This window comes from Lampetra fluviatilis, chromosome 53 (assembly GCF_964198595.1).
Source record: "Lampetra fluviatilis chromosome 53, kcLamFluv1.1, whole genome shotgun sequence".
Taxonomy (NCBI): Eukaryota; Metazoa; Chordata; class Hyperoartia; order Petromyzontiformes; family Petromyzontidae; genus Lampetra; species Lampetra fluviatilis.
In genome coordinates this window covers 6,977,355-6,999,924 of record NC_136327.1, presented here as the reverse complement: position 1 = coordinate 6,999,924, position 22,570 = coordinate 6,977,355, and the positions used below count along the sequence as shown (strand labels likewise).

Here is a 22,570-nt window from a genome sequence, read left to right as displayed (position 1 = left end):
AGTACTTATACAGCTACAGTTACTGTACAGACAGGTCTGACAACAGCTAATGGACATGGGGCCAGTGGCGCAATGGATAACGCGTCTGACTACGGATTAGAAAATTGTAGGTTCGACTCCTGCCTGGCTCGTGGCTGTGTGTTTTATTAGCGTGATGTCTGAATGCTTCATTTTACTTCTGTCTTTCTAAAGAGTATTACAGGTTGGAACAACAGTTCCACACTGCCCACCAGGGATTATACAGGTAGGAACAACAGTTACCCAACTGCCCACCAGGGATTATTTGTCTGGCTGTCTGTCGTGCATAGCAACGCCCTCGATTTGTATTTCATAGAGCGCTTCGGGCGGGTACAGCACCACGTGACGCGCCGCGTGACACGGATCGCACGAATGCGCTGTCCAACCAAGTTACTACCTGCCCACTCTGAAGGAACGTGTTAAAGGCGCAACATGTGAGGAATGGCCTGATTTAAACGAAAATATGGTGAATGTGAGTGATTTTTTAAATTAACATTTGCAAAGAAAACGTCTATTGATGTGCATTTCTGAATCTATGTGGCCATTTGTTAAAAAGGCATGGGTCATGCAACAATATATTGGAAAAGTTTGCAGACCACCAGGAGAAAAGAAGCCAGATCCACCAAGTCAAAATCAAAGTATTTGTAGAAATCCATTTGACTAAACTATGAATGCCCTATTCTGTTTGTGCATTTTAAGCCCAGGTTTGGCCCAAAAGACACTTTCCTAATGTGCACGTCAGGCGCGTTGAGCCTTTCATTGTTGAAACAATAATTTCATAATTTGTGATAAAATTGAAGCAAAAACCAACCTCCTTCAAGCCGGAGTCAAACGAGCGACCTAAGGATTTCAACAACAAACCAACTACAGTCCTCCGCTCTACCAACTGAGCTATCGAAGGAACCTTGTAACGTATTCTATCACTTCACTACTAGTACATAAACCAGTGGCGGTTTCTTCATTAGGGCGATTGGGCGACGCACCACCAATCTCAGCCGTTACTGTGCCTCTGGAGATAGTCCAATCAGCGTCATGTCACGTTCTGTGGAGTACCGCCTCTTTTTGGGCGATTTCACTCCGGCTGAGAATCGCCCCGAGTGGCCCCATAGACTTACATTCAAAGATGTGTTTTTTCGAAGGGCGGGCGCTGCAATGCATTCTCTATGGCTTCCGGGAGGGCTCGCACTAACGTGCTTACGTCATCATACGTAAGCACGTTTCATCCAACAATATAATTTGTCGCCACCTAGTGGAATCTTTAATAAAAGAAACTGAGTGGATTGTAATAATAGTGAATATAGAAACAAACAAGATGTATTGTAAGAGTCACTTTATTTTTCATTGATATTAAAGAAGTGAAGTTGCCTTTACATGCTTAAGCTGTTAATTTATCCATTGCATGGGTGGACCTTATCCTTATCAATCATCCAGACATTTGCCGCCCCTGAGAGATTTTGCAGGAGCCGCCACTGACATAAACCAGTAGCAATGCAGAGTCAAACCTGCATCCAGTCCTTACACAGCCTGTACAGACAGGTCTGACAAGAGCTAAGTAACATGGGGCCAGTGGCGCAATGGATAACGCGTCTGACTACGGATCAGAAGATTGTAGGTTCGACTCCTGCCTGGCTCGTAGGTGCGTGTTTTATTGGCGTGATGTCTAAATGCTTCCTTTTTATTCTATCTTTCTAAAGGGTATTTAAAGTCGCAACATGTGAGGAATGGCCTGATTCAAACGAAAATATGGTGAATGTGAGTGAATTTTTTTAAATTAACATTTGCAAAGAAAACGTTTATTGATGTGCATTTCTGAATCTATGTGGCCATTTGTTAAAAAGGCATGGGTCATTCAACAATAGTTTGGAAAGGTTTGCAGACCACCATGAGAAAAGAAGCCAGATCCACCAAGTCAAAATCAAAGTATCTCTAGAAAACCATCTGACTAAACTACTAATGTCCTGTTCATTTTGTGCATTTTAAGCCCAGGTTTGGCCCAAAAGATACTTTCCTAATGTGCACGTCAGGCGCGTTGAGCCTTCATTGTATGAAGAATAATTTAATAATTTGAAAAAATTTGAAACAAAAACCAACCTCCTTCGAGCCGGAGTCGAAACTGCAACCTAAGGATTTCAACCACAAACCAACTACAGTCCTCCGCTCTACCAACTGAGCTATCGAAGGAACCTTGTAACGTATTCAATCACTTCACTACTAGTACATAAACCAGTAGCAATGCAGAGTCAAACCTGCAGCCAGTCCTTACACAGCCTGTACAGACACGTCTGATAAGAGTTAAGTAACATGGGGCCAGTGGCGCAATGGATAACGCGTCTGACTACGGATCAGAAGATTGTAGGTTCGACTCCTGCCTGGCTCGTGGCTGTGTGTTTTATTAGCGTAATGTCTGAATGCTTCCTCTTTCTTCCGTCTTTCGAAAGAGTATTACAGGTAGGAACAACAGTTCCACACTGCCGACCAGGGATTATCTGTCTGTCGTGCATAGCAACGATCTCGATTTGTATTTCATAGAGCGCTTCGGGCGGGCTCAGCACCACGTGACGCGCTGCCCCACGCAGCTTGCGCCATGTGACACGGATCGCACGAATGCGCTGTCCAACCAAGTTCCGACCTGCCCACTCGGAAGGAACGTGTTAAAGGCGCAACATGTGAGGAATGGCCTGATTTAAACGAAAATATGGTGAATGTGAGTGATTTTTTTAAATTAACATTTGCAAAGAAAACGTCTATTGATGTGCATTTCTGAATTTATGTGGCCATTTGTTAAAAAGGCATGGGTCATTCACCAATAGTTTGGAAAGGTTTGCAGACCACAAATAAGAAAAGAAGCCAGATCCACCAAGTCAAAATCAAAGTGTCTGTAGAAAACGTTCTGACTAAACTACTAATGCCCTGTTCTTTTTGTGCATTTTAAGCCCAGGTTTCGCCAAAAGACACTTTCCTAATGTTCACGTCAGGCGCGTTGAGCCTTCATTGTTGAAACAATAATTTCATAATTTGGAATAAAATTGGTGAAGCAAAAACCAACCTCCTTCGAGCCGGAGTCAAAACAGCAACCTAAGGATTTCAACCACAAACCAACTACAGTCCTCCACTCTACCAACTGAGCTATCGAAGGAACCTTGTAACATATTCAATCACTTCACTACTAATACATAAACCAGTAGCAATGCAGAGTCAAACCTGCATCCAGTCCTTACACAGCCTGTACAGACAGGTCTGATAAGAGTTAAGTAACATGGGGACAGTGGCGCAATGGATAACGCGTCTGACTACGGATCAGAAGATTGTAGGTTCGACTCCTGCCTGGCTCGTGGGTGTGTGTTTTATTAGCGTGATGTCTGAATGCTTCCTTTTAATTCTATCTTTCTAAAGGGTATTTAAAGTCGCAACATATGAGGAATGGCCTGATTCAAACGAAAATATGGTGAATGTAAGTGATTTTTTAAATTAACATTTGCAAAGAAAACGTCTATTGATGTGCATTTCTGAATCTATGTGGCCATTTGTTAAAAAGGCATGGGTCATTCAACAATATTTTGGAAAAGTTTGCAGACCACCATGAGAAAAGAAGCCAGATCCACCAAGTCAAAATCAAAGTATCTGTAGAAACCCATTTTAGTAAAATACGAACGCCCTATTCTTTTGGTGCATTTTAAGCCCAGGTTTGGCTCAAAAGACACTTTCCTAATGTTCACGTCAGGCCCGTTGAGCCTTCATTGTTGAAACAATAATTTCATAATTTGGAATCAAATTGGTGAAACAAAAACCAACCTCCTTCGAGCCGGAGTCGAAACTGCAACCTAAGGATGTCAACCACAAACCAACTACAGTCCTCTGCTCTACCAACTGAGCTATCGAAGGAACCTTGTAACGTATTCAATCACTTCACTACTAGTACATAAACCAGTAGCAATGCAGAGTCAAACCTGCAGCCAGTCCTTACACAGCCTGTACAGACATGTCTGATAAGAGTTAAGTAACATGGGGCCAGTGGCGCAATGGATAACGCGTCTGACTACGGATCAGAAGATTGTAGGTTCGACTCCTGCCTGGCTCGTGGCTGTGTGTTTTATTAGCGTAATGTCTGAATGCTTCCTCTTTCTTCCGTCTTTCGAAAGAGTTTTACAGGTAGGAACAACAGTTCCACACTGCCGACCAGGGATTATCTGTCTGTCGTGCATAGCAACGATCTCGATTTGTATTTCATAGAGCGCTTCGGGCGGGCTCAGCACCACGTGACGCGCTGCCCCACGCAGCTTGCGCCATGTGACACGGATCGCACGAATGCGCTGTCCAACCAAGTTCCGACCTGCCCACTCGGAAGGAACGTGTTAAAGGCGCAACATGTGAGGAATGGCCTGATTTAAACGAAAATATGGTGAATGTGAGTGATTTTTTAAATTAACATTTGCAAAGAAAACGTCTATTGATGTGCATTTCTGAATTTATGTGGCCATTTGTTAAAAAGGCATGGGTCATTCACCAATAGTTTGGAAAGGTTTGCAGACCACAAATAAGAAAAGAAGCCAGATCCACCAAGTCAAAATCAAAGTGTCTGTAGAAAACGTTCTGACTAAACTACTAATGCCCTGTTCTTTTTGTGCATTTTAAGCCCAGGTTTCGCCAAAAGACACTTTCCTAATGTGCACGTCAGGCGCGTTGAGCCTTCATTGTTGAAACAATAATTTCATAATTTGGAACAAAATTGGTGAAGCAAAAACCAACCTCCTTCGAGCCGGAGTCAAAACAGCAACCTAAGGATTTCAACCACAAACCAACTACAGTCCTCCACTCTACCAACTGAGCTATCGAAGGAACCTTGTAACATATTCAATCACTTCACTACTAATACATAAACCAGTAGCAATGCAGAGTCAAACCTGCATCCAGTCCTTACACAGCCTGTACAGACAGGTCTGATAAGAGTTAAGTAACATGGGGCCAGTGGCGCAATGGATAACGCGTCAGACTACGGATCAGAAGATTGTAGGTTCGACTCCTGCCTGGCTCGTGGGTGTGTGTTTTATTAGCGTGATGTCTGAATGCTTCCTTTTAATTCTATCTTTCTAAAGGGTATTTAAAGTCGCAACATATGAGGAATGGCCTGATTCAAACGAAAATATGGTGAATGTAAGTGATTTTTTAAATTAACATTTGCAAAGAAAACGTCTATTGATGTGCATTTCTGAATCTATGTGGCCATTTGTTAAAAAGGCATGGGTCATTCAACAATATTTTGGAAAAGTTTGCAGACCACCATGAGAAAAGAAGCCAGATCCACCAAGTCAAAATCAAAGTATCTGTAGAAACCCATTTTAGTAAAATACGAACGCCCTATTCTTTTGGTGCATTTGAAGCCCAGGTTTGGCTCAAAAGACACTTTCCTAATGTTCACGTCAGGCCCGTTGAGCCTTCATTGTTGAAACAATAATTTCATAATTTGGAATCAAATTGGTGAAACAAAAACCAACCTCCTTCGAGCCGGAGTCGAAACTGCAACCTAAGGATGTCAACCACAAACCAACTACAGTCCTCCGCTCTACCAACTGAGCTATCGAAGGAACCTTGTAACGTATTCAATCACTTCACTACTAGTACATAAACCAGTAGCAATGCAGAGTCAAACCTGCAGCCAGTCCTTACACAGCCTGTACAGACATGTCTGATAAGAGTTAAGTAACATGGGGCCAGTGGCGCAATGGATAACGCGTCTGACTACGGATCAGAAGATTGTAGGTTCGACTCCTGCCTGGCTCGTGGCTGTGTGTTTTATTAGCGTAATGTCTGAATGCTTCCTCTTTCTTCCGTCTTTCTAAAGAGTATTACAGGTAGGAACAACAGTTCCCCACTGCCCACCAGGGATTATTTGTCTGTCTGTCGTGCATAGCAACGCCCTCGATTTGTATTTCATAGAGCACTTCGGGCGGGCTCAGCACCACGTGACGCACTGCCCCACGCAGCTTGCGCCACGTGACACGGATCGCACGAATGCGCTGTCCAACCAAGTTACTACCTGCCCACTCGGAAGGAACGTGTTAAAGGCGCAACATGTGAGGAATGGCCTGATTTAAACGAAAATATGGTGAATGTGAGTGATTTTTTAATTTAACATTTGCAAAGAAAACGTCTATTGATGTGCATTTCTGAATCTATGTGGCCATTTGTTAAAAAGGCATGGGTCATTCAACAATATTTTGGAAAAGTTTGCAGACCACCATGAGAAAAGAAGCCAGATCCACCAAGTCAAAATCAAATTTTCTGCAGAAAACCATCTGACTAAACTAGTAATGCCCTGTTCTTTTTGTACATTTTAAGCCAGGTTTGGACCAAAGACACTCTCTAATGTGCACATCAGGCGCGTTGAGCCTGCAATGTATGAACAATAATTTCATAATTTGGAATAAAATTGGTGAAGCAAATACCAACCTCCTTCGAGCCGGAGTCGAACCAGTGACCTAAGGATTTCAACAACAAACCAACTACAGTCCACCGCTCTACCAACTGAGCTATCGAAGGAACCTTGTAACGTATTCTATCACTTGACTACTAGTACATAAACCAGTAGCAATGCAGAGTCAAACCTGCATCCAGTCCTTACACAGCCTGTACAGACAGGTCTGACAAGAGCTAAGTAACATGGGGCCAGTGGCGCAATGGATAACGCGTCTGACTACGGACCAGAAGATTGTAGGTTCGACTCCTGCCTGGCTCGTGGTTGTGTGTTTTATTAGTATGATGTCTGAATGCTTCCTTTTTATTCTATCTTTCTAAAGGGTATTTAAAGTCACAACATGTGAGGAATGGCCTGATTTAAACGAAAATATGGTGAATGTGAGTGATTTTTTAAATTAACATTTGCAAAGAAAACGTCTATTGATGTGCATTTCTGAATCTATGTGGCCATTTGTTAAAAAGGCATGGGTCATTCAACAATATTTTGGAAAAGTTTGCTAACCAACATGAGAAAAAGAAGCCAGATCCACCAAGTCAAATCAAATTTTCTGCAGAAAACCATCTGACTAAACTACTAATGCGCTGTTCTTTTTGTACATTTTAAGCCAGGTTTGGACCAAAGACACTTTCTAATGTGCACGTCAGGCGCGTTGAGCCTTCATTGTGTAGTAAGTATCAGGAGGCTTTGACGACGGGGTCGGAGGCACACTTATTAATTAACACCAACTTGTGTACAGTAACGGGTACACACAGCACTTAGAGGGGTATCGTCCCCATCACTCGTCTAACAGGGAGACGCAACATCTAACCCCACTAACCTACGCCCGAGTCCTCCACTACGGAGCTAGGGGAGGCTACCTATCCCAGCCCTGGTAAAGCTGGGATCCCGGCACCCTGAGTCTCCAGACCGGCTCTTATTAGAACGTCAGTCTGGGCTCTCGGGGCCACGCCACCGGCTTGCCCTGGTCGGCCCTGACAAGGACAGCGAGCCAGGGGAGCTCCGGGGCCTATTCTAGCTGGTCTTCGCTCTTCGCTGGTTTAAGCTAATACTCGACCTCGAGCCCTCCGGCTCACCACCTTTTATAGTACTCGGCCCCCGGGAGGGGCCCGTGGGGGATGCAGGTGCGGACGTCAGTGTGAGAACCTCCTCTGTGTACGGCCCTAACCACGCCCCTTGTGTTTGTTAGCCATCCGTGCCCATACACAATTACACCTCTACATCACCCCCCCCTGTACAGCTCGCAGCCGTCCCCGGCTGCAACAAAATCAGAATAAAGGTGCATCCCTCCCCAAAACCGTGTGTGCCTCGCGTAATTTTAACAAGAACAATGACAACCATAACAACAACAACAACAACAGGAAACAGGAAGAAAAAAAAATAACCCGACGCACCCCCCCGAATAAATACCCCATTCCGCAAAACCAACATATATACACACGCTCCGGACGCCTCCCCCCACCATCTGCAAGGGCCCCCCAACGGCCGACCTCACAAAAGTCTGCGCGTTTTGGTGCGCGTTCTCGCGGCGGGCCCGTCACAAGGGCCCGTCCCGGCACGCTCAGTGGCGGTTGTTGACGGTCCCGGTGCGAGAGAGTCTGGCTTCGCTGCCGAGTGACCCCCGACCCCCCCGGGAGGGGTTGGCGGTCATGGACCCGTCACTCCTGTTGCACCTGGAGATGGAACAGTCGATGTCAGGTTAGGCAAAAGCAGCGACGTCGGGGAGTCGGCGGACCCCTCACACGTTTGGCCATGCGTGTGTGTATACAAACCACGGGGCGGCGCAATGAACGGTTTCAACCTGGAGGGGTGCACGTACCACCGACGTCTCCCCCATTTGACGCGTACACATTGCGGCCACAAGACCTGTACGACCTCCACGGGCCCCCGCCACGGCCATACCAACTTTGACGAGGTCGCCAGCGGCACCTGGGGACAGTGCAACCATGCCCTGTCCCCCGGTTTCCATTTGAACACATGTACCCGCCCCAGCCTAAGCCTCTCGTTCGCCTTCTGGCGGAGTTCAGAATTTTGCACGGCCGCTTCCCGCGCCTCAGATAATTTGCCGATGTTAAATTTAACGTGTTCGGACAATGTAGACTTCGCCTGAGGCGCCGAGAGCTTCAGCTGGGTCGTCACAGGCGGGTTAGCCTTGCAGCCATACATTAAAAAGAAAGGGGAAAATCCGGTGGCGGCATGGGGAGCCATCCTGTAGGCTTGTAACACACCGGCAATGCGAAGGTCCCAATCTGTCTGGGATTCCGACACCTGCTGGGACAGCATGGACGTGATAGTCCGATGCAGCCGTTCCACCATCCCATCAGTTTGTGGGTGATATGGGGAGGTCCGAATTTTCTCCGTACCCAAGAGGTCGCACACCTCGCGGAGGAGTTTCCCCGAAAAATTCTTACCCTGGTCAGTCAGCAGCCGTTCCGGAGCACCCTTGTCGAGGACATAGCCCTGGACAAAGGCCTCCGCGATGGCTGCTGCCGACTGGTTGGCCAGGGGCCAGGCCATGGGCCATCTCGTGAAGTATTCGACCCCTGTCAATAAATACCTATTTCCCCTGGGTGTAGCGGGAAATGGCCCGAGAATATCCAGAGCAACGAGCTCGTTAATCCGGGAAACCTTTATGGACTGCAGCGGAGGGTTGGACCCCCTCGCTGGTGGCTTCCGCTGCGCGCATTGCGTGCACGACCCCAGGAGATCCCTCACGTCCTTTGCCATGCCCGGCCAGAAGAAATCGAGCTGGAGCATGGCAAAGGTCTTGTGAACCCCCAAGTGCAGGAGCCGCTCATGCGCAGCCCATACCACCTTACCCCTCAATGCTGCAGGCACCACGAGCCGTTGGCGGCGGGATTTCCCGTCCCAGTGCATTAAAAGCCCCTGGAACAACCCCCACGAGTCAATGTTCGCCACCCCCTGACCAACCCCCCCGGTGTGACGGCGCAGAGCGAGGAGGGAGGTGTCCTCCATTTGGAGGCGTCCCCACTCCGCAACCGACAACCCCAGCCACGAATCCCTCCCTTCTTGCTCGATAGGACCCGAAGCTGAAGGCGCATCGGCGGCGGCCACGAGGACCGAATCGGTGGTCACGTTCGGGGGCCTACAACGCCCCGAACCCAAGAGGCAAGCGCACTCCGAAGTGGGTGGCAACCGCGACAGGGCGTCAGCGTTCGTGTGGCGGACGCCCTTACGATATGTGGTGACAAAGTCGTAGTCTTGGAGAATCTCCAACCATCGAGACAACTGCCCCGATGGTTGTTGAACCCGCAGGGCGTACTGCAGAGCCACATGATCTGTACGGACGGTGAAACGTCGACCGTACAGATACGGGCGGTATTGCTGAACGAAATAAACAATTGCCAATAATTCCCGACGGGTAACGCAGTACCGTTGTTCCGCCGGAGACAGTACCCGACTACCGTAAGCCACCACATGCTCTACGCCACCAATGAGCTGGGACAGCACGCCCCCAATGCCCGTGTTACTTGCGTCTGTATCGAGCAAGAAGGGTTGTGAGAAATCGGGGTAATTCAACGGCGGAGCCCCTACCAGGGCATTCCGGAGGGCGCAGAAAGCAGCCTCCTCCTCCGGCCCCCAATGAAACCTGACTCCCTTGGACGTCAAGGCATGCAATGGTTTCGCGATCGTAGCGAAGTCAGCCACAAACCGTCGGTAGTACGACGCGAACCCAATGAAACTCCTGACCTCTCCCACCGAGGTGGGAGTCGGCCAGGAGCTGACGCATTCCGTTTTGGCGGGATCAGTGGATATCCCCGAGCGTCCAACAATATGACCCAAATACCGCACCGATTCGTGGAGCAAATGGCACTTCTGCGGTTTAAATTTCAAATTGGCAGCCCGCATTTTGAGAAAAACAGCACGCAACCTCTGGAGGTGTTCATCGAATGATTTGCTAAAGACGATGACATCGTCCAAGTAAATTAAACACGAATCCCATTGCAAGCCCGCCAAGACCAGTTCCATTAACCGCTGAAAAGTTGCTGGCGCAGAATGTAAGCCCATCGGCAAGCGGTTAAATTGGAAGAGGCCTTGCGGTGTACGGAAAGCAGTCTTAGGTTTGGATTCGTCATCCAGAGGAAGCTGCCAGAATCCAGAAAGTAAATCCAGGGTGGAAAAGAATCGCGCCCCCGCCAAGGCATCGAGCGACTCATCCATTCGAGGAAGCGGGTACGCATCTGCCACAGAAATTTTGTTCAATCGGCGAAAGTCGACACAAAACCGCAGTGAGCCGTCGTGTTTTTTCACCAAAACGATCGGCGCGCCCCACGGGCTGTTGGAAGGGGAAATGATATCGGCGGCTAGCATGTGATCAATGGCCGATTTGACATGATCCTTTTCGGCGGGACTCAACCGAAAGGGATTTTGGCAGATTGGCACGCTGTCACCCGTGTCAATATGGTGTCGCAGCAATTTAGTACAACCAATATCAAATTTGTGTTGACTAAAAACGTTGGCAAATTATTTCAGGAGAACTCGCAGCTGCGCACGCTGCGAGTCGGACAGGTCCACTGATCCCGCGCAAAGCGCATCCAGCCATCCGTCATCACAGTCCGAATGCGGTCGCGACGGAGGATCGGTGCTTACCTGACCCACGAGTGGTTCCTCATAGGGTGCTGGCGTTGTGTGTGCAAGCACGGTCCCTTGAGTAACCACGGCCGTTCGCGATCCTACATTAAGGACTGCAATGAAGGGGTCCCCATCCCCTTTCACCATGGTCTGAGCCGCTAGCAAATCGGGTCCATTGACCCCGGCCCGAGATGGTCCCAACAAGACCCCCCGATCTGCAACCCCCTCAGCAAACGGCCGACGCAACCTAAGAGGGACGAGCATCTGAGCCCCCGGGGGTACGCGCACAGTTTTTGCCACGAGCGCCTGCACGGTCGCAAACGCCCAACGCTCCGTGGCGGGGGAAGACAAAAATGTAACACGTCGGCCCGACGGGAGCTCGATGCACCCCTGGTCGATCAAGATACGAATGGGCATTTTGGCCAAGAAATCCGTCCCCAACAGGCACGGAACCGCCAGTGAGGAGGAAACCAAAACAGGCCCGGATAATTTAATGTCTCCAATGCAAATTTTGGCGCGGATTTGCCCAATGATGCCCAGCGAGCCCCCGTTAGCAGCATAGCATGGCACATCAACGGGGAGCAAGGGACGACTTTGAACGGGAAGGATGTTATAAATCAAATCAGATATAATGGTCGCCGATGCTCCTGTGTCAATTAAAATCCGCACCTCTACCCCATCAATATGACCGACCACGACCGACGATCCCGCCGACGCTGCAACGACACGATGGGTGAGCTCCGACCACTGACCCGGTTGGAGCGCTCGCCGCATTTCAGAACAATCCGACGCAACGGCCGTCGATTTGCGAGCTCTGTTCGTTTCAGCGCGTGAGTGTGTGTCGGATGTGTGCATGGGCCAAACGTGTGAGGTGCCACGACTCGCCGTATTTCTCTGCTGGAGCTTGGGTGGAGACGGCGCGGCGTCCTGACGAGGTGTCGCCCCGCGCTGACGGGGAGCCCGGCATCCTGAAGCAACGTGGCCTTGAAGGCCACAGTTGTAGCAGCGTGTGAGCGCCCCAGATGGCCTGGGCTGCTCCTGGCGGCTCGGTCCGTTCCGAGCCTGTGGTGCCGTCGATCTCCATTCCCCCCGCCGCTCCACCCCGCAGACCTCCTCCGATGGGAGGGTGGTAGCCGCCATGGCATGGCCGGCCACCCCCTTGGCGGCCTTGCGACGCAGGGACCGCAAGCCCCCGTGGATGTGGCGTGCGACCAGCAAGGAAGACATCTCTGTGTCGTCTTGAGCCAAGACGGCGACGTCCAGCTGGTCCGCGAGTAGCAGCAGCTTTTCAGCCACCATAGCGTCCACTCCTTCCTCGTCCATCCGCGGGAAAGCTGCCTTCGCCAGGGCCAGGAGAGCCGTCCGGAAGGCCAGAGGCGATTCGTTGGTGCCCCGATGACGATCGTGGAACAGCTGCCTGCAGTCCGAAGGCGGGCCGTAGACAGCTGACAGCAGCTGCAGCGCCAAGTGCAGCGTGGCGCGCTTTTCCTTAGGCGCCGAGGTGAGGGTAGCCAGGGCGTCGTTGTCCAGCATCGCCGGCAGCGCGCGTAGTGCTTCGGCGTCCGTCCAGTTCGCCATCTCCTGATGAGCAATGAACCGTCTTTTGAAGCCGCCCCAGTCCCCGTCCGTGCCCACGAATTCTTTGAGAGGCGGCAGTCGCTGCTGTAACGCGACGTCCGTGGCTGCGGATCGCGCTCCGTCGTTCCCAGCAGACGTTACAGTGTGGGCGGGCTGCGAGCATGGCATCGCCGGTCGCTCCGTTGTTGACGTGCTGGCCGGTGTTGATGATGTCACGGCTTGTGCTTGGCCCTCAGAAGTCACCTGACGTGGGCCGGCCCCGCCCTCTGCTCCCACTGTAGTGATGGCGGGAAATTTAACCCGCCATCACTACGTGATCTCCTCCAATGTGGCGGCCGCAGCGTGAGCCAGCCGAAGTCCCTCGGCCGACGCATCCCCCCCTTCCTGTCGGCTGCTCCGATCCGACCTCGGCCATCTCTGGTGCCGATTCGGCTGAGGTGTCCTCCATCTCCGACTCCCTGGTACGTGTCGTCCCTCGTGTGTCCATCGTTGAACGTTCACTTCTGACCCCAGATGTAGTAAGTATTCAGGAGGCTTTGACGACGGGGTCGGAGGCACACTTATTTATTAACACCAACTTGTGTACAGTAACGGGTACACACAGCACTTAGAGGGGTATCGTCCCCTTCACTCGTCTAACAGGGAGACGCAACATCTAACCCCACTAACCTACGCCCGAGTCCTGCACTACGGAGCTAGGGGAGGCTACCTATCCCAGCCCTGGTCAAGCTGGGATCCCGGCACCCTGAGTCTCCAGACCGGCTCTTATAAGAAGTCTGGGCCACCGGCTTGTGTGTGAGCACCTCCTCTGTGTACGGCCCTAACCACGCCCCTTGTGTTTGTTAGCCATTACACCTCTACAATTGCATGAACAATAACTTCATAATTTGGAAAAAAATTGGTGAAGCAAAAACCAACCGCCTTCAAACCGGAGTCGAACCAGCGACCTAAGGATATCAACCTCAAACCAACTACAGTCCACCGCCCTACCAACTGAGCTATCGAAGGAACCTTGTAACGTATTATATCACTTCACTTCTAGTATATAAACCAGTAGCAATGCAGAGTCAAACCTACATCCAGTCCTTACACAGCCTGTACAGACAGGTTTGACAAGAACTAAGTAACATGGGGCCAGTGGCGCAATGGATAACGCGTCTGACTACGGATCAGCAGATTGTAGGTTCGACTCCTGCCTGGCTCGTGGGTGAGTGTTTTAATTAGCATGATGTCTGAATGCTTCCTTTTTATTCTATCTTTCTAAAGGGTATTTAAAGTCGCAACATGTGAGGAATGGCCTGATTTAAACGAAAATATGGTGAATGTGAGTGATTTTTTTAATTAACGTTTGCAAAGAAAACGTCTATTGATGTGCATTTCTGAATCTATGTGGCCATTTGTTAAAAAGGCATGGGTCATTCAACAATATATTGGAAAAGTTTGTAGACCACCATGAGAAAAGAAGCCAGATCCACCAAGTCAAAATCAAAGTATCTGTAGAAACCCATTTGACTAAACTACGAATGCCCTATTCTTTTTGTGAATTTTAAGCCCAGGTTTGGCCCAAAAGACACGTTCCTAATGTGCACGTCAGGCGCGTTGAGCCTTCCTTGTATGAACAATAATATCATAATTTGGAATAAAATTGGTGAAGCAAAAACCAACCTCCTTCGAGCCGGAGTCGAACCAGTGACTTAAGGATTTCAACCACAAACCAACTACAGTCCTCCACTCTACCAACTGAACTATCGAAGGAACCTTGTAACGTATTCTATCACTTCACTACAAGTACATGAACCAGTAGCAATGCAGAGTCAAACCTGCATCCAGTGCTTACACAGCCTGTACAGACAGGTCTGACAAGAGCTAAGTTACATGGGGCCAGTGGCGCAATGGATAACGCGTCTGACTACGGATCAGAAGATTGTAGGTTCGACTCCTGCCTGGCTCGTGGGTGTGTGTTTTATTAGCGTGATGTCTGAATGCTTCCTTTTCATTCTATCTTTCTAAAGGGTATTTAAAGTCGCAACATGTGAGGAATGGCCTGATTTAAACGAAAATATGGTGAATGTGAGTGATTTTTTAAATTAACACTAGCAGAAGTACCCGGCGTTGCCCGGGTGAAAAATATATTTCTTAATAACCTAACATATATACACAGATGGCCTGCCACCCCTGCCCCCCCCCCCCAGCCACGATCTCCTCGGCCGCTGTGCAGTAATATCTACGGCCTATAGTGGTAGCATCTAGCAAATGTATAGTAGTAATCACTGCACGCATCGGGGTGGGGGGGACATCACGCAGTGAAGAATTTACCTGAGCGTTTAGTGTATTTTTAAAGCATTTTTAACGCAAAATAAAATGTTCCCCTCACTACCAACTATTAGTCTTTTATCAACGGGACACTTTTTTACTGATTGGCCGTGTCGGGTGGTGGAGGGTTACAACACATTAATAAATATGGCGATCTAAACCCAATAACGTTGCTTATGAATAATGGTCGCGAAAGCCTACGTGTTACAAATTGACTAACTTTACTTAATAACCAGGCTACAGTCTACATTATAGACTGGCAGTACGCTCACCCAGCTTAATAACCAGGCTACAGTCTACATTATAGACTGGCAGTACACTCACCCAATTTAATAAGCAGGCTACAGTCTACATTATAGACTGGCAGTACGCTCACCCAGCTTAATGACTATTTGTACAGTCAACATTTAAAGAATCGATTCTTGGCGCGTCGGGTTTAAAAGTAATTAGACAGTTGTTTTTTCATTGGTATGTAATGTTTGAAAGTTTTCATAATATTTTAAATGTATTTTCCCCCCGGGCAACGCTGGGTATATCGAGTTTATACCACAAAGTCGTCGCTTGACACGGGTGGGGTGTCGAGGCCTAGTACCGTGCAGAGCCTCCGGCCTCGCCTAGATTGCCCACCCGGCTGAGGCTGGGTACCGGGGCCGTTACCCCCCCCCCCCCCGCGCTACAATAATACTGTGTAATCGCTATAATTTTATTATCTACCGACCCTATAATAGTAATTGCACACATTGTGGTGGGGGGGGGGGAGTGAAGTGGACGTGAAACTTTGATGAATTTACCTCAGAGTCGCGTGGTGGGTGTCGAGGCCTAGTACCGTGCAGAGCCTCCGGCCTCGCCTAAATTGCCCACCCGGCTGAGGCTGGGTACGGGTGCCGTTCCCCCCCCCCTCCCCCGCGCTACAATAATACTGTGTAATCGCTATAATTGTATTATCTACCGACCCTATAATAGTAATTGCACACATTGGGGTGGGAGGGGAGTGAAGAGGACGTGAAACTTTGATGAATTTACCTCAGAGTCGCGTGTTAATGCGTGCGCATATTTTTAACGGGAATTAAAAATGGCGTCCACCCCGCAGCGAATGCGTCGCTACCCGTTGCCAGGGGCAACCGCTGTCCAATGAAACTGCGTATGGTCCAGCGACACACAGACACACACACAGACAGACAGACAGATTTGCGATTTTATATATATAGATTTGCAAAGAAAACGTCAATTGATGTGCATTTCTGAATCTATGTGGCCATTTGTTAAAAAGGCATGGGTCATTCAACAATATTTTGGAAAAGTTTGCAGACCACCATGAGAAAAGAAGCCAGATCCAAGTGAAAATCAAATTTTCTGCAGAAAACCATCTGACTAAACTACTAATGCCCTGTTCTTTTTGTACATTTTAAGCCAGGTTTGGACCAAAGACACTTTCTAATGTGCGCAACAGGCGCGTTGAGCCTTCAATGTATGAACAATAATTTCATAATTTGGAATAAAATTGGTGAAGCAAAAACCAACCTCCTTCGAACCAGCGACCTAAGGATTTCAACAACAAACCAACTACAGTCCTCCGCTCTGCCAACTGAGCTATCGAAGGAACCTTGTAACCTATTCTATCACTTGACTACTAGTACATAAACCAGTAACAATGCAGAGTCAAACCTGCATCCAGTCCTTACACAGCCTGTACAGACAGGTCTGACAAGAGCTAATTAACATGGGGCCAGTGGCGCAATGGATAATGCGTCTGACTACGGATCAGAAGATTGTAGGTTCGACTCCTGCCTGGCTCGTGGGTGTGTGTTTTATTGGCGTGATGTTTGAATGCTTCCTTTTTATTCTATCTTTCTAAAGGGTATTTAAAGTCGAAACATGTGAGGAATGGCCTGATTTAAACGAAAATATGGTGAATGTGAGTGATTTTTTAAATTAACATTTGCAAAGAAAACGTCTATTGATGTGCATTTCTGAATCTATGTGGCCATTTGTTAAAAAGACATGGGTCATTCAACAATATATTGGAAAAGTTTGCAGGCCACCATGAGAAAAGAAGCCAGATCCACCAAGTCAAAATCAAAGTATCTGTAGAAACCCATTTGACTAAACTAAGAATGCCCTATTCTTTTTGTGCATTTTAAGCCCAGGTTTGGCCCAAAAGACATTTTCCTAATGTGCACGTCAGGCGCGTTGAGCCTTCATTGCATGAACAATAATTTCATAATTTGGAATAAAATTGGTGAAGCAAAAACCAACCTCCTTCGAGCGGAAGTCGAACCAGCGACCTAAGGATTTCAACCACAAACCAACTACAGTCCTCCGCTCTACCAACTGAGCTATCGAAGGAACCTTGTAATGTATTCTATCACTTCACTACTAGTACATAAACCAGTAGCAATGCAGAGTCAAACCTGAATCCAGTCCTTACACAGCCTGTACAGACAGGTCTGACAAAAGCTAAGTAACATGGGGCCAGTGGCGCAATGGATAACGCGTCTGACTACGGATCAGAAGATTGTAGGTTCGACTCCTGCCTGGCTCGTGGGTGTGTGTTTTATTAGCGTCATGTCTGAATGCGTCCTTTTTATTCTATCTTTCTAAAGGGTATTTAAAGTCGCAACATGTGAGGAATGGCCTGATTTAAACGAAAATATGGTGAATGTGAGTGATTTTTTAAATTAACACTAGCAGAAGTACCCGGCGTTGCCCGGGTGAAAAATATATTTCTTAATAACCTAACATATATACACAGATGGCCTGCTACCCCTGCCCCCCCCCCCCCAGCCACGATCTCCTCGGCCGCTGTGCAGTAATATCTACGGCCTATAGTGGTAGCATCTAGCAAATGTATAGTAGTAATCACTGCACGCATCGGGGTGGGGGGGACATCACGCAGTGAAGAATTTACCTGAGCGTTTAGTGTATTTTTAAAGCATTTTTAACGCAAAATAAAATGTTCCCCTCACTACCAACTATTAGTCTTTTATCAACGGGACACTTTTTTACTGATTGGCCGTGTCGGGTGGTGGAGGGTTACAACACATTAATAAATATGGCGATCTAAACCCAATAACGTTGCTTATGAATAATGGTCGCGAAAGCCTACGTGTTACTAATTGACTAACTTTACTTAATAACCAGGCTACAGTCTACATTATAGACTGGCAGTACGCTCACCCAGCTTAATAACCAGGCTACAGTCTACATTATAGACTGGCAGTACACTCACCCAATTTAATAAGCAGGCTACAGTCTACATTATAGACTGGCAGTACGCTCACCCAGCTTAATGACTATTTGTACAGTCAACATTTAAAGAATCGATTCTTGGCGCGTCGGGTTTAAAAGTAATTAGACAGTTGTTTTTTCATTGGTATGTAATGTTTGAAAGTTTTCATAAGATTTTAAATGTATTTTCCCCCCGGGCAACGCTGGGTATATCGAGTTTATACCACAAAGTCGTCGCTTGACACGGGTGGGGTGTCGAGGCCTAGTACCGTGCAGAGCCTCCGGCCTCGCCTAGATTGCCCACCCGGCTGAGGCTGGGTACCGGGGCCGTTACCCCCCCCCCCCCCGCGCTACAATAATACTGTGTAATCGCTATAATTTTATTATCTACCGACCCTATAATAGTAATTGCACACATTGTGGTGGGGGGGGGGAGTGAAGTGGACGTGAAACTTTGATGAATTTACCTCAGAGTCGCGTGGTGGGTGTCGAGGCCTAGTACCGTGCAGAGCCTCCGGCCTCGCCTAAATTGCCCACCCGGCTGAGGCTGGGTACGGGTGCCGTTCCCCCCCCCCCCCCCGCGCTACAATAATACTGTGTAATCGCTATAATTGTATTATTTACCGACCCTATAATAGTAATTGCACACATTGGGGTGGGAGGGGAGTGAAGAGGACGTGAAACTTTGATGAATTTACCTCAGAGTCGCATGTTAATGCGTGCGCATATTTTTAACGGGAATTAAAAATGGCGTCCACCCCGCAGCGAATGCGTCGCTACCCGTTGCCAGGGGCAACCGCCGTCCAATGAAACTGCGTATGGTCCAGCGACACACAGACACACACACAGACAGACAAACAGATTTGCGATTTTATATATATAGATTTGCAAAGAAAACGTCAATTGATGTGCATTTCTGAATCTATGTGGCCATTTGTTAAAAAGGCATGGGTCATTCAACAATATTTTGGAAAAGTTTGCAGACCACCATGAGAAAAGAAGCCAGATCCAAGTGAAAATCTAATTTTCTGCAGAAAACCATCTGACTAAACTACTAATGCCCTGTTCTTTTTGTACATTTTAAGCCAGGTTTGGACCAAAGACACTTTCTAATGTGCGCAACAGGCGCGTTGAGCCTTCAATGTATGAACAATAATTTCATAATTTGGAATAAAATTGGTGAAGCAAAAACCAACCTCCTTCGAGCCAGCGACCTAAGGATTTCAACAACAAACCAACTACAGTCCTCCGCTCTGCCAACTGAGCTATCGAAGGAACCTTGTAACCTATTCTATCACTTGACTACTAGTACATAAACCAGTAACAATGCAGAGTCAAACCTGCATCCAGTCCTTACACAGCCTGTACAGACAGGTCTGACAAGAGCTAAGTAACATGGGGCCAGTGGCGCAATGGATAACGCGTCTGACTACGGATCAGAAGATTGTAGGTTCGACTCCTGCCTGGCTCGTGGGCGTGTGTTTTATTGGCGTGATGTTTGAATGCTTCCTTTTTATTCTATCTTTCTAAAGGGTATTTAAAGTCGAAACATGTGAGGAATGGCCTGATTTAAACGAAAATATGGTGAATGTGAGTGATTTTTTAAATTAACATTTGCAAAGAAAACGTCTATTGATGTGCATTTCTGAATCTATGTGGCCATTTGTTAAAAAGACATGGGTCATTCAACAATATATTGGAAAAGTTTGCAGGCCACCATGAGAAAAGAAGCCAGATCCACCAAGTCAAAATCAAAGTATCTGTAGAAACCCATTTGACTAAACTAAGAATGCCCTATTCTTTTTGTGCATTTTAAGCCCAGGTTTGGCCCAAAAGACATTTTCCTAATGTGCACGTCAGGCGCGTTGAGCCTTCATTGCATGAACAATAATTTCATAATTTGGAATAAAATTGGTGAAGCAAAAACCAACCTCCTTCGAGCCGGAGTCGAACCAGCGACCTAAGGATTTCAACCACAAACCAACTACAGTCCTCCGCTCTACCAACTGAGCTATCGAAGGAACCTTGTAATGTATTCTATCACTTCACTACTAGTACATAAACCAGTAGCAATGCAGAGTCAAACCTGAATCCAGTCCTTACACAGCCTGTACAGACAGGTCTGACAAAAGCTAAGTAACATGGGGCCAGTGGCGCAATGGATAACGCGTCTGACTACGGATCAGAAGATTGTAGGTTCGACTCCTGCCTGGCTCGTGGGTGTGTGTTTTATTAGCGTGATGTCTGAATGCTTCCTTTTTATTCTATCTTTCTAAAGGGTATTCAAAGTCGCAACATGTGAGGAATGGCCTGATTTAAACGAAAATATGGTGAATGTGAGTGATTTTTTAAATTAACACTAGCAGAAGTACCCGGCGTTGCCCGGGTGAAAAATATATTTCTTAATAACCTAACATATATACACAGATGGCCTGCTACCCCTGCCCCCCCCCCCCCAGCCACGATCTCCTCGGCCGCTGTGCAGTAATATCTACGGCCTATAGTGGTAGCATCTAGCAAATGTATAGCAGTAATCACTGCACGCATCGGGGTGGGGGGGACATCACGCAGTGAAGAATTTACCTGAGCGTTTAGTGTATTTTTAAAGCATTTTTAACGCAAAATAAAATGTTCCCCTCACTACCAACTATTAGTCTTTTATCAACGGGACACTTTTTTACTGATTGGCCGTGTCGGGTGGTGGAGGGTTACAACACATTAATAAATATGGCGATCTAAACCCAATAACGTTGCTTATGAATAATGGTCGCGAAAGCCTACGTGTTACAAATTGACTAACTTTACTTAATAACCAGGCTACAGTCTACATTATAGACTGGCAGTACGCTCACCCAGCTTAATAACCAGGCTACAGTCTACATTATAGACTGGCAGTACGCTCACCCAGCTTAATGACTATTTGTACAGTCAACATTTAAAGAATCGATTCTTGGCGCGTCGGGTTTAAAAGTAATTAGACAGTTGTTTTTTCATTGGTATGTAATGTTTGAAAGTTTTCATAAGATTTTAAATGTATTTTCCCCCCGGGCAACGCTGGGTATATCGAGTTTATACCACAAAGTCGTCGCTTGACACGGGTGGGGTGTCGAGGCCTAGTACCGTGCAGAGCCTCCGGCCTCGCCTAGATTGCCCACCCGGCTGAGGCTGGGTACCGGGGCCGTTACCCCCCCCCCCCCCGCGCTACAATAATACTGTGTAATCGCTATAATTTTATTATCTACCGACCCTATAATAGTAATTGCACACATTGTGGTGGGGGGGGGAGTGAAGTGGACGTGAAACTTTGATGAATTTACCTCAGAGTCGTGTGGTGGGTGTCGAGGCCTAGTACCGTGCAGAGCCTCCGGCCTCGCCTAAATTGCCCACCCGGCTGAGGCTGGGTACGGGTGCCGTTCCCCACCCCCCCCCCCCGCGCTACAATAATACTGTGTAATCGCTATAATTGTATTATCTACCGACCCTATAATAGTAATTGCACACATTGGGGTGGGAGGGGAGTGAAGAGGACGTGAAACTTTGATGAATTTACCTCAGAGTCGCGTGTTAATGCGTGCGCATATTTTTAACGGGAATTAAAAATGGCGTCCACCCCGCAGCGAATGCGTCGCTACCCGTTGCCAGGGGCAACCGCCGTCCATTGAAACTGCGTATGGTCCAGCGACACACAGACACACACACAGACAGACAGACAGATTTGCGATTTTATATATATAGATTTGCAAAGAAAACGTCAATTGATGTGCATTTCTGAATCTATGTGGCCATTTGTTAAAAAGGCATGGGTCATTCAACAATATTTTGGAAAAGTTTGCAGACCACCATGAGAAAAGAAGCCAGATCCAAGTGAAAATCAAATTTTCTGCAGAAAACCATCTGACTAAACTACTAATGCCCTGTTCTTTTTGTACATTTTAAGCCAGGTTTGGACCAAAGACACTTTCTAATGTGCGCAACAGGCGCGTTGAGCCTTCAATGTATGAACAATAATTTCATAATTTGGAATAAAATTGGTGAAGCAAAAACCAACCTCCTTCGAGCCAGCGACCTAAGGATTTCAACAACAAACCAACTACAGTCCTCCGCTCTGCCAACTGAGCTATCGAAGGAACCTTGTAACCTATTCTATCACTTGACTACTAGTACATAAACCAGTAACAATGCAGAGTCAAACCTGCATCCAGTCCTTACACAGCCTGTACAGACAGGTCTGACAAGAGCTAAGTAACATGGGGCCAGTGGCGCAATGGATAACGCGTCTGACTACGGATCAGAAGATTGTAGGTTCGACTCCTGCCTGGCTCGTGGGTGTGTGTTTTATTGGCGTGATGTTTGAATGCTTCCTTTTTA

General features: G+C 47.6%; 22 non-coding genes across 22 annotated transcripts; 12 read left to right on the top strand and 10 right to left on the bottom strand.

The window, feature by feature from the left end:
• Window positions 1-830: 830 nt before the first annotated feature.
• TRNAY-GUA (transfer RNA tyrosine (anticodon GUA)) lies at window positions 831-919 on the bottom strand. Its single transcript is given in 2 exon segments — window positions 831-866; window positions 883-919. It is a non-coding gene; the product is annotated as a tRNA-Tyr (tRNA).
• Window positions 920-1,578: 659 nt separating this feature from the next.
• TRNAR-ACG (transfer RNA arginine (anticodon ACG)) lies at window positions 1,579-1,651 on the top strand. Its single transcript has one exon. It is a non-coding gene; the product is annotated as a tRNA-Arg (tRNA).
• A 459-nt stretch (window positions 1,652-2,110) lies between these two features.
• Window positions 2,111-2,199, bottom strand: TRNAY-GUA (transfer RNA tyrosine (anticodon GUA)). The gene is given in 2 exon segments: window positions 2,111-2,146; window positions 2,163-2,199. It is a non-coding gene; the product is annotated as a tRNA-Tyr (tRNA).
• Window positions 2,200-2,322: 123 nt separating this feature from the next.
• Window positions 2,323-2,395, top strand: TRNAR-ACG (transfer RNA arginine (anticodon ACG)). Its single transcript has one exon. It is a non-coding gene; the product is annotated as a tRNA-Arg (tRNA).
• Window positions 2,396-3,065: 670 nt separating this feature from the next.
• On the bottom strand, window positions 3,066-3,154 carry TRNAY-GUA (transfer RNA tyrosine (anticodon GUA)). Its single transcript is given in 2 exon segments — window positions 3,066-3,101; window positions 3,118-3,154. It is a non-coding gene; the product is annotated as a tRNA-Tyr (tRNA).
• A 657-nt stretch (window positions 3,155-3,811) lies between these two features.
• On the bottom strand, window positions 3,812-3,900 carry TRNAY-GUA (transfer RNA tyrosine (anticodon GUA)). The gene is given in 2 exon segments: window positions 3,812-3,847; window positions 3,864-3,900. It is a non-coding gene; the product is annotated as a tRNA-Tyr (tRNA).
• A 123-nt stretch (window positions 3,901-4,023) lies between these two features.
• Window positions 4,024-4,096, top strand: TRNAR-ACG (transfer RNA arginine (anticodon ACG)). Its single transcript has one exon. It is a non-coding gene; the product is annotated as a tRNA-Arg (tRNA).
• Window positions 4,097-4,765: 669 nt separating this feature from the next.
• Window positions 4,766-4,854, bottom strand: TRNAY-GUA (transfer RNA tyrosine (anticodon GUA)). Its single transcript is given in 2 exon segments — window positions 4,766-4,801; window positions 4,818-4,854. It is a non-coding gene; the product is annotated as a tRNA-Tyr (tRNA).
• Window positions 4,855-4,977: 123 nt separating this feature from the next.
• TRNAR-ACG (transfer RNA arginine (anticodon ACG)) lies at window positions 4,978-5,050 on the top strand. Its single transcript has one exon. It is a non-coding gene; the product is annotated as a tRNA-Arg (tRNA).
• Window positions 5,051-5,511: 461 nt separating this feature from the next.
• On the bottom strand, window positions 5,512-5,600 carry TRNAY-GUA (transfer RNA tyrosine (anticodon GUA)). Its single transcript is given in 2 exon segments — window positions 5,512-5,547; window positions 5,564-5,600. It is a non-coding gene; the product is annotated as a tRNA-Tyr (tRNA).
• Window positions 5,601-5,723: 123 nt separating this feature from the next.
• Window positions 5,724-5,796, top strand: TRNAR-ACG (transfer RNA arginine (anticodon ACG)). The gene has a single exon. It is a non-coding gene; the product is annotated as a tRNA-Arg (tRNA).
• A 670-nt stretch (window positions 5,797-6,466) lies between these two features.
• On the bottom strand, window positions 6,467-6,555 carry TRNAY-GUA (transfer RNA tyrosine (anticodon GUA)). The gene is given in 2 exon segments: window positions 6,467-6,502; window positions 6,519-6,555. It is a non-coding gene; the product is annotated as a tRNA-Tyr (tRNA).
• Window positions 6,556-6,678: 123 nt separating this feature from the next.
• Window positions 6,679-6,751, top strand: TRNAR-ACG (transfer RNA arginine (anticodon ACG)). Its single transcript has one exon. It is a non-coding gene; the product is annotated as a tRNA-Arg (tRNA).
• A 6,829-nt stretch (window positions 6,752-13,580) lies between these two features.
• On the bottom strand, window positions 13,581-13,669 carry TRNAY-GUA (transfer RNA tyrosine (anticodon GUA)). Its single transcript is given in 2 exon segments — window positions 13,581-13,616; window positions 13,633-13,669. It is a non-coding gene; the product is annotated as a tRNA-Tyr (tRNA).
• An 870-nt stretch (window positions 13,670-14,539) lies between these two features.
• On the top strand, window positions 14,540-14,612 carry TRNAR-ACG (transfer RNA arginine (anticodon ACG)). The gene has a single exon. It is a non-coding gene; the product is annotated as a tRNA-Arg (tRNA).
• A 2,085-nt stretch (window positions 14,613-16,697) lies between these two features.
• Window positions 16,698-16,770, top strand: TRNAR-ACG (transfer RNA arginine (anticodon ACG)). Its single transcript has one exon. It is a non-coding gene; the product is annotated as a tRNA-Arg (tRNA).
• A 461-nt stretch (window positions 16,771-17,231) lies between these two features.
• On the bottom strand, window positions 17,232-17,320 carry TRNAY-GUA (transfer RNA tyrosine (anticodon GUA)). The gene is given in 2 exon segments: window positions 17,232-17,267; window positions 17,284-17,320. It is a non-coding gene; the product is annotated as a tRNA-Tyr (tRNA).
• A 123-nt stretch (window positions 17,321-17,443) lies between these two features.
• TRNAR-ACG (transfer RNA arginine (anticodon ACG)) lies at window positions 17,444-17,516 on the top strand. The gene has a single exon. It is a non-coding gene; the product is annotated as a tRNA-Arg (tRNA).
• Window positions 17,517-19,600: 2,084 nt separating this feature from the next.
• TRNAR-ACG (transfer RNA arginine (anticodon ACG)) lies at window positions 19,601-19,673 on the top strand. The gene has a single exon. It is a non-coding gene; the product is annotated as a tRNA-Arg (tRNA).
• Window positions 19,674-20,134: 461 nt separating this feature from the next.
• Window positions 20,135-20,223, bottom strand: TRNAY-GUA (transfer RNA tyrosine (anticodon GUA)). Its single transcript is given in 2 exon segments — window positions 20,135-20,170; window positions 20,187-20,223. It is a non-coding gene; the product is annotated as a tRNA-Tyr (tRNA).
• Window positions 20,224-20,346: 123 nt separating this feature from the next.
• On the top strand, window positions 20,347-20,419 carry TRNAR-ACG (transfer RNA arginine (anticodon ACG)). Its single transcript has one exon. It is a non-coding gene; the product is annotated as a tRNA-Arg (tRNA).
• A 2,033-nt stretch (window positions 20,420-22,452) lies between these two features.
• Window positions 22,453-22,525, top strand: TRNAR-ACG (transfer RNA arginine (anticodon ACG)). Its single transcript has one exon. It is a non-coding gene; the product is annotated as a tRNA-Arg (tRNA).
• The last annotated feature ends 45 nt before the right edge of the window (window positions 22,526-22,570 follow it).